This window comes from Pristiophorus japonicus, chromosome 17 (assembly GCF_044704955.1).
Source record: "Pristiophorus japonicus isolate sPriJap1 chromosome 17, sPriJap1.hap1, whole genome shotgun sequence".
Lineage (NCBI taxonomy): Eukaryota > Metazoa > Chordata > Chondrichthyes > Pristiophoridae > Pristiophorus > Pristiophorus japonicus.
Window position 1 is genome coordinate 86,728,162 of NC_091993.1, and position 19,338 is coordinate 86,747,499.

A 19,338-nucleotide genomic window follows, 5' to 3' on the forward strand; every position below is an offset into this window, starting at 1 on the left:
GTGCTGCGCTGCGCCGAGCTGCAAACGACTTGCAGGGAGCTGGAGAATCTGGAAGTTTTTTTTAGGCGCACTTTGTGGCGCGAAAAATGGGTGTCCAGGTCGGGACTGCGCCGTTCTAGGCGCGGCTCGAAACTTGGGCCCATAAAATGGGAATAATTGATATTGATTAACTCGTCCACTACATTCGCTTCTCTGGAACTTAAGGTGGAACTCTTTACTTTTACCTTAGCTTTTAATTCCCTTGAAAAGATAAAAGGACATTTTCCTTTCTCCGTTGTCAAAATGGATTTCACCTTCAAAGTTCCCTTCACAAAATTCCAATCAGTTTTTCTGCTTTGATCCATATTTCTGCTTTTTCACCTTACTGACAGTTCAATTGAATAGCACATTTCTCTGCTCAAATCATGATTCCTTATGGATTAAAACCATTCTTTCTTCTGGTAACTATGCCAATAGATTCATCGGCCGGAAAAGGAGTTCAAATCACATTTTCAGGTTTAAATATTATAGTTAAGAATAAATAGACACATTAAAGTTTGGATTGTATGAATTCTGTCTGAATATTGAGGAAATATTGCCAGCAAAATTGCCTGGCAAAGATTTGGCCATGTGCCACTCTCCCCTGATTATCAAGGACCAGATTCATACCTGTCGCCCCACTGGACCACAGGGGATCAACTGTATACTGTACACGAAAGAAAAAGAAATTGGGCACATTTGGTTTCCATGCACTGGACCACCAGGAATCAGATTTGTACCCAATCTTTTTTTCTCTCTCAGGAAATGTTCTTTCTCTAATTGACTTTTCTTTGTCACTATGGCTCCATCTACCAGTCACCATGGTACAACACAAGCTTTGGCACTGTATATGTGCAGACGGCTACTTAACCCTACAGGGTTCAATGACATAGCATGTCTGAACTAGTCCAACTAAGACTTGATCTGAATTTGGACAATTTTGGATTTCCTTTTCTGGTTCATGACTCGTTCTCTTTCTGTCTCTCCAATGTTATCCCCTTCACACTTGAGAGTGCTTAATCATGCTGGGGTACAGTTTTTGAGGTGTAGGTCGCCCTCTAAAATCCAGTCAGTCATTCAGCAGACTATTGAACTTTTCAGAGCATCACAGCCAAGCCTCTTTCCTGACCTGACATTTAAACATACACTTTGCAGTAGAAGTTACTTGGTAGGGCTCAGAGGCAGAATGTTGGCTGATTTCTACCCTCCCTGGACCAAGGTGCTGTGATCAGTTATAACTCAGGCCCTGACATTCCACCCGAGATCATCCAACTCAAACCTTCATAGTTTGAACTGTGCAATGCAGTTACCAACTGAGTCGTGATGGGTGCTAACATCACTCATGCTTAATTCAGGTCACGGTGAATGGCCGTCCATTTATCAGGTCAGTTGCACTCTGGACTTCGTCTCCCCTGCAACTATGCATAAAACAACAATGTCAAGACCACAACAATTGAACATTGTTCCTGGAGAGTAGGCAGGCAACCCACACATAAACTTCATTCCCTTAGATACCTTAATATTTAGAAGTTTAAAGGAAGCTGTCGACAGTAGAGTGTAAAGTCTCTAGAGTTGTGGCGGTCTGTCCAGTAGTTCTAAAATCCTGAAAGAAAATTTAATGAATCCTCTCCTCTACAGTCATGTTACAGACATTGCACATTGTAATTTAGTAACAGATTTAAAGGCACATTTTTAACTTATTTTATCAACATAACAGTGTAATTTAAATTTCATCTGAAGTACAGCCTACAATAAAAATGTATCCTTGGGTGGAATTACCAGCATATTATCACCCCTAACAAACAATTCTTCATCATTGAACCGTTTCCTTCAACTGTTGTTTCAGAAACCGGGCTAAAACTGACCTAGAAAGAATTGACGATATCAGACCCTTCAGCTAAAATCACCTCCGACAGCCTGCATGATTTTTTGAATTAAAATGTGTTCTACAATAATCAAATCCTCTTCCTTGCAGCAAAGATAATTTCTCCTAATTACCCTGTCATATCAAAGTGTGGCTCACGTCGACCCTATTTAAAATCTGGCCCTTCCCCAACAAATCTGAGAATTGGTTCAGTAAGTTGCTAAGGATCCAGACCTCAGCAGCATAGACAGTGCTGCTGCCTGTTGTAGCTTAAAACAAACAAAAAACATATACTTCTATCCTTTCCTATATTTAAGATCTGGGATTGGTTTTGCTGGCCAAGGTTAACTGGTCTGTTTGACAACTCCGGAGCTCATGGTCACACTTGTTTGCTAAAAAAACAGTGAAGTTTTAGTCTGAACGATGCGCTACCATCTTTGCATAGCTTGTAAATTGATAGAAAATAATTAAATGAATGCTACCGACATTTCTGAACTAATTTTCAATCATAACACATTTTAACATTACGAAGAGAATGTGACCAATGCACAAGGGTTATATAGCCGCTTTCAATTTAACACTTTTAAGATACGGGCTATGCCTTTTGTTCACAAAGTTTTTGCTTGCCTGTTAAAATGCATTTTCATCAAACCCTTCAGCAAATTATTAAATAAAAAAGCAGTGTGAGTAATGAACAGCGATCCTGGCTGTTTAAAAGGTGTAATTAGCTTATTAGAATCTCCAAGCATTGCAAAGGCACACCTAGATTCACGATAGTCTCTCAAGGAGATGTTTCAGGGGCTCGCAACAGAAATGTAATGGCAGCGCCTAACTTTAAAGTCACAAATAATCCAACCGCATTCATACCAAAGTTGGCATCATGGTAAATGTCAAACTGTTTTATACAGAGGTATCAATTATTTTAGACGGCACATCAAAGATCGAGAGACGACCTCTGTTTTTCCTTACTACAATGGGGAGAACAAAAATGACCTTTAAATGACATTAAGCAAACCTTTTTAACGAGTCGAACTGAAAAGTAAATCTTTCAAGTTAAAAAGTTTCAATAGAAGCTATTCTATCTAATTCAGTGACTCAATAGGCTTCAGCTGTACAGGCACAAAATGGTCTGGCTTCTTGAGCAACTTACTTCATGCTGAAAGAGATTGGGATCCTTCCTTGGAGCCTGGAATCTTCTCATCACTCAAATCTCTAGGAAGGTCACTTTTATTTTAAACTTCCTCACAATACAAATAGCCAGCTTACATTGAAACTACACTACCACATATCAGTGTCAGATCTGGGCCAATATCAAAGACAATATTAAAAACTGCTTTGACTAAGGATACCTTTTAGCCATTAGTCATTTGAGAAGGAAGAATGTGCTTTGTTCTATTGTCAATCATACTGCCTGCCCTACTTCTAAGGTTTGCTAGTTTCTATTTTACTGCAGGATAACTGACTGCACTGGAAAGCTATTCATGTGGAACATAAATGGTATGAATGGTATCATTAGAAGATTGGGGACATAGCAAGCAAGGACAGTGCCCTTTCAAAGGAGACATAATCATAGAAAATAAAATCCTATCATATATTCTATTATATCTGGTGATTAGTATTTCCTGATGCACTGTACCTTTATCTCTAGGATCTCAGTTTGAATCTTCCCAGAGGCAAAGGGCAGTATGTAACCACTGCAATACCCCGTTCCCCCACTTTCACCATTCTCTGAAGGTCCTACTTTGGTGAGGTTTTAAATTTAAATAAAGAAGCTACAGATTTCTATTTTTGAAATGGCTTGCCCTTAGTGGTTATTTACTCTTTAGTTCCCTAGTTTATGGTTTCAACACATTAAGGGAATTCAAATTCAGATCTTCATTTTGGCGGTAAAATCACTTCATTATTCCTAATGTTCTTTATTAACGTCCTCGTAAGAGGCTACGGGAGCAGATGGAATCCCTACCGAGGCACTAAAGTATGGCAGAGAGGCGCTGTTGGTGCGGATACATGACCTCATCTCTCTCATCTGGAGGGAGGAAAGCATGCCGGGAGATCTCAGAAATACAGTGATTGTGGCCATCTTTAAAAAAGGGGAAAAATCCGACTGTGGCAGCTACAGAGGAATCTCCCTGCTATCAGCCACTGGGAAAGTTATCGCTAGAGTCCTCCTCAACTGTCTTCTCATGTGGCCGAGGAGCTCCTCCCGGAGTCACAGTGCGGATTTCGTCCCCTACGGGACACAACGGACAAGATCTTTCAGTGTTATAGCTACAGGAAAAATGCAGGAAGCAGCGCCAGCCCCTATACATGGCCTTCTTCGACCTTACAAAGGCCTTTGACACTGTCAACCGCGAGGGTCTATGGAGCATCCTCCTCCGTTCCGGATGCCCCCAAAAGTTCGTCAACATTCTCCGCCTGCTCCACAACGGCATGCAGGCCGTGATGCTGACCAACGGACCCATCACAGACCCAATCCACGTCCGGACTGGGGTCAAACAGGGCTGCGTCATCGCCCCAACCATCTTCTCAATCTTCCTCGCTGCCATGCTCCACCTCACAGTCAACAAGCTCTGTGCTGGAGTTGAACTAAACTACAGTACCAGTAGGAAGCTCCAGGCCAGGTCCAAGATCACCCCAACCTCTGTCATCGAGCTACAGTACGTGGACGACGCCTGCGTCTGCGCACATTCAGAGGCTGAACTCCAGGACATAGTCGACATATGTACTGAGGCGGACAAAAGCATGGGCCTTATGCTAAACATCCGTAAGACAAAGGTCCTCCACCAGCCTGTTCTCGCCGCACAGCACTGCCCCCGAGTCATCAAAATCTATCATGCGGCCCTGGACAAAGTGGACCATTCCCCATACCTCGGGAGCCTTTTATCAACAAAAGCAGAAACTGATGAGGAGATTCAACACCGCCTCCAGTGAGCCAGTGCAGCCTTCGGCCGCCTGAGGAAAAGAGTGTTCGAAGACCACCCCTTAAATCAATCACCAAGCTCATGGTCTACAGGGCTGTAGTACTACCCAACCTCCTGTATGGCTCAGAGACATGGACCATGTACAGTAGACACCTCAAATCGCTGGAGAAATATCACCAACGATGCCTCCGCAAGATCCTACAAATACCCTGGGAGGAAAGACGCACCAACATTAGCGTCCTCAACCAGGCCGACATCCCTAGCATTGAAGCACTGACCACATTTAATAAGCTCCGTTGAGCAGGCCACATTGTCCGCATGCCAGACACGAGACTCCCAAAGCAAGCGCTCTACTCAGAGCTCCTTCATGGCAAACGAGCCAAAGGTGAACAGAGGAAAGGTTACAAGGACACCCTCAAACCCTCCCTGATAAAGTGCAACATCCCCACTGACACCTGGGAGTCCCTGGCCAAAGACCGCCCTAAGTGAAGGAAGTGCATCCGGGAGGGCGCCGAGCGCCTCGAATCTTGTTGCAGAAAACAAGGGCAGGCAGCAGAAAGAACGTCTGGCAAATCTGTCGCACCCTCCCTTATCCTCAACGACTGTCTGTCCTACCTGTGACAGGGACTGTGGCTTTCATATTGGACTGTTCACCCACCTAAGGACTCATTCTAAAAGTGGAACTTTCCGATGGACTGCCTATGATGATAATGATGATGATGTAAGAGGTACCGTGCCGTCCTTATATTTCATATCCTTCATTTATGGCCTGGCTAAGATTAGAACTTGCTTTTAGAAGAATTGCAAGCCCATAATTTATGCCTCATCATGCTAGGGTATAATACTTTGATAAAGCAATATGCACTGTGTCTGTCCATTGCTTGAGTATTAAGTGGCAAAATTGGGCTCCTTTGCGTCTCCCGTTAGCATCCCCTGAAGGCGCAAATGAATTTGCAAATGGGTGCGGCACTGTTAACGACTCCCAATATATGGGGAGGGAGTTTAGCGCCGGCACTATAGCGTGGCATCCTGATCTCCTGTGCCGGAGATCGTGACATCATCACCGTGCACATCACCCTGGTTAGCGCCACGGCCCCGAATAGAGCTTTCGCCCATCTGCAGCAGTGCCGGTCGATAACACCCGACAGCTTCAGGGGATGCGCATCGGGCAGCCGACCGCTACCTAATTAAAGGCCAGGTGGCTCAGTGTAGAAAAAAAAAACATAACTTGTTGTTGCCGCTCCTGATACGGTATCTTTGCGGGGTCCTGGCTGCGATCGCTCAGCCCGGCACGCTCTTGAGTGCCGAGTTCATCGCGCGGCATCCCCACTCCTTGCTGGTCCAGGTAGGTGCCTTTTTTTTCTGCAGAGTAGGCAGCGTGGGCCCTTCCCTTTAATTGAGGGAAGGGCCCCTCGGACGCGATAGCGCTGCACAGCCCAGTGCGCAGCGCTAATGAGGCGTCCGCCCCTTTCCCGCCCCCGGAACGAGGTGGAGTGCTTTAAGGTGCGATACCAAATTTCTCCTCCTTAGTCTTTTCAAGGATAGAAACAAATTTATCAGCATCTGTTTATAATTATCCAACAGTCTGTACTATGCAACAGTTTAACCTATCACAAATAATTTCTGTTTTAGATATTAGGGGGTACAGTTTCCGCTAGGCTGCGCTGGTTTTTCCAGCACAATTCGCTCAAAATCGGCCACACCAGCGCAGAAAGTTGAGGAATTTCAAGCGCAAGTTACTTCCAGCACAAATCGAGTTTCCACAATCCTTTGTAATCGTTTAAAAACCATCGTGCTGGAAGCTGGCCCCTCCGACAAAATTGGCCATGCCCTGTTGGGAGAAAATTTCTTAACCTATAACCTTTGTAACTTTTATAACGTGTATTCAGCTCCCCTGTCTCTCTCTGATGAATTATGGGACAGGGAGAGTGGTCAAGTAAGAAATGTATACTGAAGCAGAACGCATGTGTAGTCTCCAATGTCCGTTGACCCTGAGTTATGGAGATAGGGGAAGTAGGACAATGGGCAGTTGGAGAGGCAAACAGATGTATATCGCTTGTACTAATAACAGGAAGATAGTTCCTTGTTTTTCTGCTGATGTGGGGAACTAACCCCACTTCTGTCTGCGCCTGCTGGTTAACCTTTGACTTGCCACAATGTAAGACTGCCACAGCACTACCATATAGGGTAATACTATGCCTAAATGTTAAATAATTGGACGATGATGTCAGGGGGTGGGGCCGCCCCTAAAGGTATAATTGTAATTTGAAAGCTCCACTCCGGAAGAAGGTGTGGCGAAGCTGCAGAGTTTCCCCACTTCTCCCAGAGCGCTTTGCACGAATAAACTATGACGTTTCCTTCACTGTTCTCAGACTCAGTGTGAAATTTATTTCCCTTACAGATTTGGCGCTGCGAGCAGGGTGAATACGGTCGCTTCGGGTCGCCTAGCCGGTGGAGAGGGACGAGTAGTCAAGGTTTGACCGTCCAGTCAATTGAGCCCCAGGAAAGGGCGACTTCCGATCCCCGATTCACCAAAGAACAAAACGTCCGTGAACGGTGAGAAAAACCACAGTTGAACTGCGGGTTAGAGTCTAAGCTAGCATGGTGTGAGTGGTGTGTGTGTGTGTGAAAGAAACGAGTGTTTCCCGCCACCTCGATTGTCACAAACTATCTCAGTCACCTAACTTGAGCCGGAATTAAGAGGGCGAATGCCCCACGTGAAGGCCAAGGATTAAGGTCAAAGGGAACAAACGAGAGGACAAAGTGGCGACGGAAAAGTGGGGCAGTGAATGTGGTAGGAAATAATCTCATTGCGACTTTAAGCCACAAAGGTCGGGACGTTGAGGGTCGTGTGTAGAACAGATTAATGAGATCGTAGTAAGTCACGGAGGCCATTTTGAAGAATCGCAAGTGTAATCAGACACCTCTGACGATAAAGATTGCAAGTCCGCCTGGTAGAAGTGAGTAAGACCAGGCGTACCTCTGACAATCGTGAGACCGTGACGTGAGACTACGATGAGTGGTAAGGAAACGGAGGGGGCTCCGCCGAGGGTCCTTCACCAGACTATACATGACCGAAAGGAGGGATGGGCCCCGACGGGAAAAAAAAAGTGTGAAAGAACAGAGAGAGTGGTGGGAGACGCAGAAACAGAAAGTAAAAACTGGGACATTTGAGATGACGAAAAGCAGCCCTCAAAGCCTACATGCTAGACTCCATTCTAGTTATGAAAAGAAAGGATAAAGTTGCAGCCTTGAAAGAAAACAAATTGAACGAAATTGAAAGAAAAAGTGTCTTCGATTGTCTGAATTAACGAAGTTACCGAGAGACGAACCCTCTGTGTAAAATACCAAAACCTAATTTGAAGAAAGGAGATCAAAAAAAAAAGGACATAACTTCCCAAATACTAGTTGATATTGGCTGAAAAAAAAAGATATTGGTTTAATTGAAAAGATTTTTGGAAGAGGTAAAAGACCCTTTCCATTGAAAATGATTTTAAATTACGAGAAAGTTTCATTGCAGTTTGAAAAGATTTCCAGAATAGATGTGTTTATCAAGAAAAGTCCTGAACAGTCTAAACAAGCAGGAGGGTTTTGAAAATAACGAGGAGAAGTTAAATCTAAGCTATGCGAACTCAGCACAGAAAGAAAAATTGGGAATTAGAAAATCTTACTGATTTTAAAATTCTTATAGGAAATGTTGGAATGTATACAGCTTGTGTGAAAATTGAAGTTCAGTAAACAAAATAGCTATTAAAAATGTGTGGTATCGTTTTAAATCAATTTAAAAAAAAATCTTTGGCAAGTACTTGAATTAGAAGTTAAGAAAAAAAAAATTGAAATTTAATCTAAAATGCTGTCTGTCCTGATGAGAAGACTTCCATTATGACGACTTTATTAATGATTTCTGCTGTTTTAACGGATTCCTAATTTCTAAGCAAGTTTTGAAGGCACAAAGACTTAAAAAAAAAAACAAATTCGGATGATTACGTGAAGTCACGTAATGACATTATGCCTTCTTACAAACCTGTAAAAAAGTTAACCCTTTCCATTGACAACTGTTTTATATTGGACATTATTCATTTGGATTTCTTAATAGAATAAAGAAGACTCACCTGACAGATAAAGGAAATGGTGGGATAGTCAGAATAAAATAAAACAGAACAAGCCCATGTAATAATACTCACCTGATACAAATAATGAAAAAATTATTCTAGGAACACTTAATAAGGGAATTTAAACTATTAATAGACGCCGAGCATTACAAAATAATGTGGCCGCAAGCGGATGGACGTAAAAGCAAGTACTCCGCGCCCTTACGAAACATTGCGAAAATAGGCAGTGCTAAACCACTAGCCCGGGATTAGGGATAAGAGTCGGGGGTAGACGGGGTGATATGCGAGGCCCTAGAGCCGGTATGGGCCAAAAAAAGCAGGACACGGGCCTTGTTGACATGACACCGGTTAACGTCCCAGGGCCCGAACATGAGGGACATAGGAGAAAACCCGGCAGAAGGCCTCCTGGGGGCAGTGAAGCCGCATCAGTATGAGGAAGTGGATAGTGAGAATATAGAAAGTCGGCGAGCAGACGAACCCTTAACCGGGGCACAGATGACCCTCTACGTGGATGGGTCTAGAAAGTATGTCGAAGGGACACCACGGACCGGGTGGGCCGCGGTAAATGGCCAGTTACAAACCGTGGCGTCTGGCAGATTAGATGGGGGACTCTCAGCCCAAGTTGCTGAGATTGTGGCCTTCACCGAAGCCTTGAAGCTGGCAGGGGCAAGACAGTTAATATCTATACAGATAGTCGCTATGCAGTTGGAGTTGTACATGATTATATGAGAGCATGGGGACGCAGGGGGTCCGTCACAACAGGGGAAGAACTCATCCGACACCGGAAAAGAGTCCAGGCTCTATTGCACGTAGCTGAAGGGCCACTGCACGCTGCTGTGATAAAAATAAAAGCTCATCAAAAGGTACAAACCCGGGAGCAGGAAGGTAATCAGGCGGCTGATGCCGCCGCACAGCAAGCATTGGAACAGGGCGTGGAGGAAAGAACTGAGGGGGTGGGGAGCATAATGAGGGACGAAGTGGATATAGTCAAGTTACACTCCGATGTTTCGTCGGAGGAACAGGAGGAATGGAAGGCCAAGGGCGGGGTACCAGGTATAGATTCGGGGTGGAGAAAGGATGGAAAAGTCACAGCCCCAAACTGCATTAAGCAGACAGTACTGGAACTACACCCTGGAGTGGCCCATATAGGCAGGGAACCCATGATGGAGTGGCTCACGAGAAGATTGGTGGTGGTCCGGAATAGGGGCGGGATATAGCCAAACAGTGTCAGCGCTGTATAACGTGTGCGCAACATAATCCCGGTAAGCCAATTAAGATACGAATGGGGCACCAACCAAGGCCCCAAGGGCCATGGGAAAACATACAAATAGATTTTACTGGACCACTGCCCGACTCACAGGGGAAATCGATATTGCTTAGTGGTAATAGGCCAGTTCACCCGATGGGTGGAAGCTTACCCAACAAGGAACTGTACGGCCACTGCGGTAGTTAGAATTCTGGCGGAAGAAATAATCCCTAGATGGGGGGGGTGCTGTTGCAAATGGACTCGGACCAAGGCACCCACTTCACGGGACGGTAATAAAGGCCGTATGTCAACTAATGGGAATAAAACAGAAATTCCACATACCAAAACATCCCCAAAGTTCAGGAATGGTAGATCGGATGAATCGAACCCTTAAGATAATGATCGCAAAGGCAATGCGAGAAACTGGGACTACATGGGTTGATGTGTTACCCATCATTCTGATGAAACTAAGGGCGGTCCCTAATCGAACAACAGGCTTATCCCCTTAGGAGTTAATGACGGGAAGGGCGATGCAACTCCCAGAAGGAATTTTTATGGGAGGAGCGGATGTAGGACCCCTAAGGGATAGAATTCAGAGATACATATATTGGAGATGAGTAATAGTCTCCAGGAAATGCGAAAGCAAGCCAGAGAAAGGCAGGCTCAATGCGATAAAATACTGGAGAACGCGGCCTTCCCGGACATACCTCAAGCCGGAACGCGCGTGATGGTGAAGGTTCTCCCAGGAAAACCCGGGTTCGCCCCGAGGTGGATAGGGCTGTACGAGGTTATGGTTAGTGGAGATATATGCGCCTGTATTGATATTAGGGGAAAAGGACAACGGAAACATAGGACCCAGCTTAAGGTTTTCGAGCCTGCCGCTTAATACATGTATTATCTGTCATTATTTGTCTGTTTACAGGTCAGGAACGACTCTTCAAGCAAGCCAAACGGCCATTTTGTCTTTGAGTAATTGTTAACATAGAGTAATAAGATTAAACTATACGTCGCGATCTGTATAATGGCCTCGGTCTGTATTGTATGTGCCCCATTGGTAAGACAAAAACCGGAGCTTCATGTAAACACCTTTTTATATATGTCCTATGCCTATGTGAGGAATGGGAACTTCTCTAGTTGCTGGGTGTGCTCTCATATCCCCACACACTCGAGAGGAGGGATCCCTTTGCGTCCCATTCCCCTAAATCTGACCGAAGTTGCCGCATGGGTCCTTCACCAGAACTCCTCCGGTCCCATATGGGAAGGATCCAAGGCCAAAGGGACATCTGCCTCATACAAGGTGGACGGAAGCGGGGACGAGAGAGATTGGGAAAGCGCTGGGTATCATACCAGAGGCGCGCTTCGTGGATGGTATCAACCATCCTACAATCGGCACGCGTTACCTCCATCCTTGGCCCTGACTAACACATCGAGGATAGGGAGATCCCGGGGAACAAAATGCCTCACCCGAAATGTAACTGGCACAAAAGGACACAACATGGGATATAGTAATTGCACCTACCGCCTTCACGTAACCGAAGGGGCGGAGCCAAGTTTCCTCCAACACCTCCCGAACATGACGGGGGGGCGAAATTGGACATGCTCATTCTATCCTGAGACACTGAGCACCCCAGCGGCATACAACAGTACCTATTTCGGATGTGGACACAAGGCGTATCCCTGGCTCCCCAAAACTGGGTAGGCTCGTGTTACTTGGGATATGTGGTGCCATTCATGTGGCCAGCACGTAACCTAGCAGAAGTACATGCTTCTAGCCGGCAAAAGTGAGGTCTCACCCCCGTCGAGAGGTTTTTCGGGGTACCCATGATGCCCGTTGAGACAGCTCTGACCATGAACGAGGTACAAAGGATAGAGAAAATACTGGAGCAGATCGCCAATGATACGGAGTTGGAGCTGAGGGTGGATTCGCTCTGGAGCATCCACGATGCTGAGAATGACGTGAGTATCACGTGTAGTGAGTTGGTCTTACCGCAGGGAAAGGGTGCACAGCCAGATAGGGAATGGAAGACCAGCAGGAAGAGTAGTGCAAGGAAGGTAGTGCAGGGGTCCCCTGTGGTCATCCCCCTGCAAAACAGATACACTGTTTTGAGTACTGTTGAGGGGGATGACTCATCAGGGGAGGGCAGCAGCAGCCAAGTTCATGGCACCGTGGCTGGCTCTGCTGCACAGGAGGGCAAGAAAAAGAGTGGGACAGCAATAGTGATAGGGGATTCAATGGTGAGGGGAATAGATAGACGTTTCTGCGGCCGCGACCAAGACTCCAGGATGGTATGTTGCCTCCCTGGTGCAAGGGTCAAGGATGTCTCGGAGCGGGTGCAGGACATTCTGAAATGGGAGGGAGAACAGCCAGTTGTCGTGGTGCACATTGGTACCAACGACATAGGTAAAAAAAGGGATGAGGTCCTACGAAACGAATTTAAGGAGCTAGGAGCTAAATTAAAAAGTAGGACCTCAAAAGTAGTAATCTCGGGATTGCTACCAGTGCCACGTGATAGTCAGAGTAGGAATCGCAGGATAGCGCAGATGAATACGTGGCTTGAGCAGTGGTGCAGCAGGGAGGGATTCAAATTCCTGGGGCATTGGGACCGGTTCTGGGGGAGGTGGGACCAGTACAAACCGGACGGTCTGCACCTGGGCAGGACCGGAACCAATGTCCTAGGGGGAGTGTTTGCTAGTGCTGTTGGGGAGGATTTAAACTAATATGGCAGGGGGATGGGAACCAATGCAGGGAGACAGAGGGAAACAAAAAGGAGGCAAAAGCAAAAGACAGAAAGGAGATGAGGAAAAGTGGAGGGCAGAGAAACCCTAGGCAAAGAACAAAAAGGGCCACTGTACAGCAAAATTCTAAAAGGACAAAGGGTGTTAAAAAAACAAGCCTGAAGGTTTTGTGTCTTAATGCAAGGAGTTTCCGCAATAAGGTGGATGAATTAATTGTGCAAATAGATGTTAATAAATATGATGTGATTGGGATTACGGAGACGTGGCTCCAGGATGATCAGGGCTGGGAACTCAACATTCAGGGGTATTCAACATTCAGGAAGGATAGAATAAAAGGAAAAGGAGGTGGGGTAGCATTGTTGGTTAAAGAGGAGATTAATGCAATAGTTAGGAAAGACATTAGCTTGGATGATGTGGAATCTATATGGGTAGAGCTGCAGAACACCAAAGGACAAAAACCGTTAGTAGGAGTTGTGTACAGACCTCCAAACAGTAATAGAGATGTTGGGGAGGGCATCAAACAGGAAATTAGGGGTGCATGCAATAAAGGTGTAGCAGTTATAATGGGTGACTTTAATATGCACATAGATTGGGCTAGCCAAACTGGAAGCAATACGGTGGCGGAGGATTTCCTGGAGTGCATAAGGGATGGTTTTCTAGACCAATATGTTGAGGAACCAACTAGGGGGGAGGCCATCTTAGACTGGGTGTTGTGTAATGAGAGAGGATTAATTAGCAATCTCATTGTGCGAGGCCCCTTGGGGAAGAGTGACCATAATATGGTGGAATTCTGCATTAGGATGGAGAATGAAACAGTAAATTCAGAGACCATGGTCCAGAACTTAAAGAAGGGTAACTTTGAAGGTATGAGGCGTGAATTGGCTAGGATAGATTGGCTAATGATACTTAAGGGGTTGACTGTGGATGGGCAATGGCAGACATTTAGAGACCGCATGGATGAATTACAACAATTGTACATTCCTGTCTGGCGTAAAAATAAAAAAGGGAAGGTGGCTCAACCGTGGCTATCTAGGGAAATCAGGGATAGTATTAAAGCCAAGGAAGTGGCATACAAATTGGCCAGAAATAGCAGCGAACCTGGGGACTGGGAGAAATTTAGAACTCAGCAGAGGAGGACAAAGGGTTTGATTAGGGCAGGGAAAATGGAGTACGAGAAGAAGCTTGCAGGGAACATTAAGGTGGATTGCAAAAGTTTCTATAGGTATGTAAAGAGAAAAAGGTTAGTAAAGACAAACGTAGGTCCCCTGCAGTCAGAATCAGGGGAAGTCATAACGGGGAACAAAGAAATGGCAGACCAATTGAACAAGTACTTTGGTTCGGTATTCACTAAGGAGGATACAAACAACCTTCCGGATATAAAAGGGGTCAGAGGGTCTAGTAAGGAGGGGGAACTGAAGGAAATCTTTATTAGTCGGGAAATTGTGTTGGGGAAATTGATGGGATTGAAGGCCGATAAATCCCCAGGACCTGATGGACTGCATCCCAGAGTACTTAAGGAGGTGGCCTTGGAAATAGCGGATGCATTGACAGTCATTTTCCAACATTCCATTGACTCTGGATCAGTTCCTATGGAGTGGAGGGTAGCCAATGTAACCCCACTTTTTAAAAAAGGAGGGAGAGAGAAAACAGGGAATTATAGACCGGTCAGCCTGACCTCAGTAGTGGGTAAAATGATGGAATCAATTATTAAGGATGTCATAGCAGTGCATCTGGCAAATGGTGACATGATAGGTCCAAGTCAGCATGGATTTGTGAAAGGGAAATCATGCTTGACAAATCTTCTGGAATTTTTTGAGGATGTTTCCAGTAAAGTGGACAAAGGAGAACCAGTTGATGTGGTATATTTGGACTTTCAGAAGGCTTTCGACAAGGTCCCACACAAGAGATTAATGTGCAAAGTTAAAGCACATGGGATTGGGGGTAGTGTGCTGACGTGGATTGAGAACTGGTTGTCAGACAGGAAGCAAAGAGTAGGAGTAAACGGGTACTTTTCAGAATGGCGGGCAGTGACTAGTGGGGTGCCGCAAGGTTCTGTGCTGGGGCCCCAGCTGTTTACATTGTACATTAATGATTTAGACGAGGGGATTAAATGCAGTATCTCCAAATTTGTGGATGACACTAAGTTGGGTGGCAGTGTGAGCTGCGAGGAGGATGCTATTAGGCTGCAGAGTGACTTGGATAGGTTAGGTGAGTGGGCAAATGCATGGCAGATGAAGTATAATGTGGATAAATGTGAGGTTATCCACTTTGGTGGTAAAAACAGAGAGACAGACTATTATCTGAATGGTGACAGATTAGGAAAAGGGAAGGTGCAACGAGACCTGGGTGTCATGGTACATCAGTCATTGAAGGTTAGCATGCAGGTACAGCAGGCGGTTAAGAAAGCAAATGGCATGTTGGCCTTCATAGCGAGGGGATTTGAATACAGGGGCAGGGAGGTGTTGCTACAGTTGTACAGGGCCTTGGTGAGGCCACACCTGGAGTATTGTGTACAGTTTTGGTCTCCTAACTTGAGGAAGGACATTCTTGCTATTGAGGGAGTGCAGCGAAGATTCACCAGACTGATTCCCGGGATGGCGGGACTGACCTATCAAGAAAGACTGGATCAACTGGGCTTGTATTCACTGGAGTTCAGAAGAATGAGAGGGGACCTCATAGAAATGTTTAAAATTCTGATGGGTTTAGACAGGTTAGATGCAGGAAGAATGTTCCCAATGTTGGGGAAGTCCAGAACCAGGGGTCACAGTCTGAGGATAAGGGGTAAGCCATTTAGGACCGAGATGAGGAGAAACTTCTTCACCCAGAGAGTGGTGAACCTGTGGAATTCTCTACCACAGAAAGTAGTTGAGGCCAATTCACTAAATATATTCAAAAGGGAGTTAGATGAAGTCCTTACTACTCGGGGGATCAAGGGTTATGGCGAGAAAGCAGGAAGGGTGTACTGAAGTTTCATGTTCAGCCATGAACTCATTGAATGATGGTGCAGGCTAGAAGGGCTGAATGGCCTGCTCCTGCACCTATTTTCTATGTTTCTATGTTTCTATGATAGGAGCCGAGTGCTGTACCTACATCCCAGATAGCTCTGAAGACATAACTAACTTAGCCGAGCATATAAAGAAGGAGGTGCAAAAAAAACTGAAATCGACCGACCAGGGGTGGTTCGGGTGGTTAGGGAGCTGGATGTCGGGCCTGGGGCAGAGCATTGTACAAGGATTGATACTAGTCGTAGGCATATGGTTGCCATGTTTAGGATGTGTGTGTCAAAAATGTGTGCCCTGGCCCCAGTGGCCTCGCTAACATATGCTATCAATAACTCTGGATGACCTCCAGTGCTGGCTTTGGGGTGTCAGAAACTGCAACTCCGCCCCCAGCAATACCACCAGATCCAGTTCCAACCACAGACGACAGTATCAGAAGAATCGATCCGACTGTAATGATTGTTCTTCTCCGCACAGCATGGGAAAAGATCAAAAGAAGGGACTGTTGGGAGCAAATTTCTTAACCTATAACCTTTGTAACTTTTATAATGTGTAGCCAGCTCCCCTGTCTCTCTCTGATGAATTATGGGACAGGGAGAATGGTCAAGTAAGAAATGTATACTTAAGCAGAAGGCATGTGTAGTCTCCAATGTCCGTTGACCCTGAGTCATGGAGATGGGGAAGTAGGACAATGGGCGGTTGGAGAGGCAAACAGATATATATCGCTTGTACTAATAACAGGACGATAGTTCCTTGTTTGTCTGCTGATGCGAGGAACTAACCCCACTTGTGTCTGCGCCTGCTAGTTAACCTTTGACTTGCCACAATGTAAGACTGCCACAGCACTACCACATAGGGTAATACTATGCCTAAATGTTAAATAATTGGATGATAATGTAAGGGGGCAGGGCCGCCCTCAAAGGTATAATTGTAACTTGAAAATTCCACTCAGGGAGAAGGTGTGGCGAAGCTGTGGAGTTTCCCCACTTCTCTCAGAGCGCTTTGCACGAATAAACTGTGATGTTTCCTTCACTGTTCTCGGACTCGGTGTGGAATTTATTTCCCTTACATGCGCACAGATCAAATTAATCTCCATTGTGAGTTTCCGCGAATTGCGCCCGTTTGCGATCCTTTGAGGCGGAGGCTCTTAAAATGAAGATGTATTTTTTAGGCACGGGGCACTAATAAATACTTTTTAACTGCTTTTAAATATTAAAAAATATTTAATTTACTAAAGAACTGACTACTGTACACTGATGAAACTAGTAAATAGTTCTTTTTCGTATTTTAAAGTAATTTTCTCTTATGTAAAATGGGGTTACAATTACATTGTAAGTTGTTGTCTGATTGCGCTGGCTCATGCAAGATTTTACTTTTGTGATTATGCAAATGAGTTTGAGTGAAAACTTAAACCATAAAATCAATTTTAAAAACAAGCCCAATTTTGAGTGCAATTTGTGCCTGGATTTCTAATTACATCCAAAGCAGAAACTCTAGCCCCAAGTCCAATTGGACATTGACTTATGGTTTTGCCTATTTGATTGGAATAATGGACAATTGCACAAACACATACTACGTAGACTATTTTCAAGGCCTCCAACAGGTGGGAATGGGGAGACGGTGCTGTGAAAATTGCAGCCCTGAACTTCTTACTCCATTACCACTCTTGATCCTCTGTAATGTATGCACCTGTGAGTATACGCGCAGGTTTAAAAGAGTTGCAGAGTGAACTGACCCCTGTCTGGACGGAATTCCTCATCGGCGCCAAGCCCCAAAACCTCCCTCGGGAGCCGGCGCCTCACAACTTGAGCCTCCTCCGGAAAATCCCCTTCGTGTCTTTCAGTTCTGCGTGGAGGGGATTCCTCTACGGGCTGCTCTTGCACACTCTCCACGTTGCCATCCTTGTCAGCCGTCCAGACACGCCATGGCGCACTATCTTGCCATCCAGAGGAGGCGGGGGTCCCCAATGGAGTGCTCTCTATGCGGGAGTCCTCCCTCTATTTATTGGGGACTTGGCCTGGAGGGTGTTGCACGGAGCAGTCCCGTGCAATAAGTTTTTAAGTTGGTTCACGGGCTCCCAGGCCGCCTGTAATTTCTGCGGTCTAGCGGAGTCCGCGTTCCATGTGTATATTGAGTTAGCGAGGTTGCAGCCCCTCTTCCCATATCTGAAGGGGCTGCTCCTCAAATTCTGGTTGCACTTCAGTCCCACACTCCTGATCTTTGGGCACCCTGTGCGGAGGGGAGCGGGCAGGTCGGAAGGCCTCCTCTCGTAGGACTGCTCCTGGGCATGGCCAAGATGGCCATTAACTGGTCCAGGCAGCGGGCAGTTGAGGGGGTCGTTCAGCCCGACTGCCTACCTCTCTTCTGCGGTTACATCTGAGCTAGGGTGTCCCTGGAACTGGAGTATGTGCTGTCCACCGTTATGCTCTTGGCCTTCCATGAGAGGTAGGCGCCAGAGGGACTGGAGTACATCATCACCCCCACAACCAAATTTTATTTTGACCATAGTCTTTCAAAAGTATAATTTGTTTATTTGTCGGTTTTAGAGCCTCTTTAACAAGGGGGCACTTGATTTAAAGTTTACTTAAAATAGTTGTAGAGCTGTTGCATTGTGAGTGGCTTAGCCAGTTATGTGATGTTCACAAGACTCAATCTAGCCCCAGTTAGTTGGGTCTAGGTCATCCACGATGAGGCATGCGGTTGTGATCCTAGTGGATGAACTCGTAATGTGTAGTGTGATGGTTAAACCTTTGTTAATAAACCAACTAGTTCTGAATAGCAATGTGTTGATATGAATTCTTAAGCAAAGAACCCATGAAGCAAATACATTACAACCCTCCCACCACCATTCCCGACCAGGCGTGAAAATGGGCGGCGTGATTGGCCACCCGTTTCAGATGGGAACCTATTGTAGTGTGCAAATCGGAGTCCTAGGCCTTTGTAGGACCCTGATGCAAACTTTAGGTATAAACAGGCAGAGCATGCACTAGTCGTAGAGCAGCCCAATCAGCTGTCCTTAGAAGGTCCACTGCATGCTCCTCAGAAAATCCGGAAATGAATCTGTTTATGTGCAGTCGGAAATGTCCAAAAGATTACTTTGTGCGCCACGTACTGTGCACCTTTGTATTATGCGTACTTGTTAAATAGAAGAGGCACGGGAGTGAATCTCATTGATGCCTTGAGCACTGATGCCTTATTATGCTGTTAACGAGCTAAAAAGATCAAGGAAATTTCTGCTTTAGTTCATTTGTGATCAAATTTCCTTGATCTTTGAAACAGCGCAAACATTACACCTGTCAAAGCCCCTCAGTGCTCATTTTCTTGGCTGAATTGTTCAAGTGCACAGAATTTCCTGGGTTTATGCCACTCCTGCACACTCAGTGTAAGCTTACATCCAAAAAAATAAAACAGTATAACAGCTATCACTTCAGTCAAGTGTAAT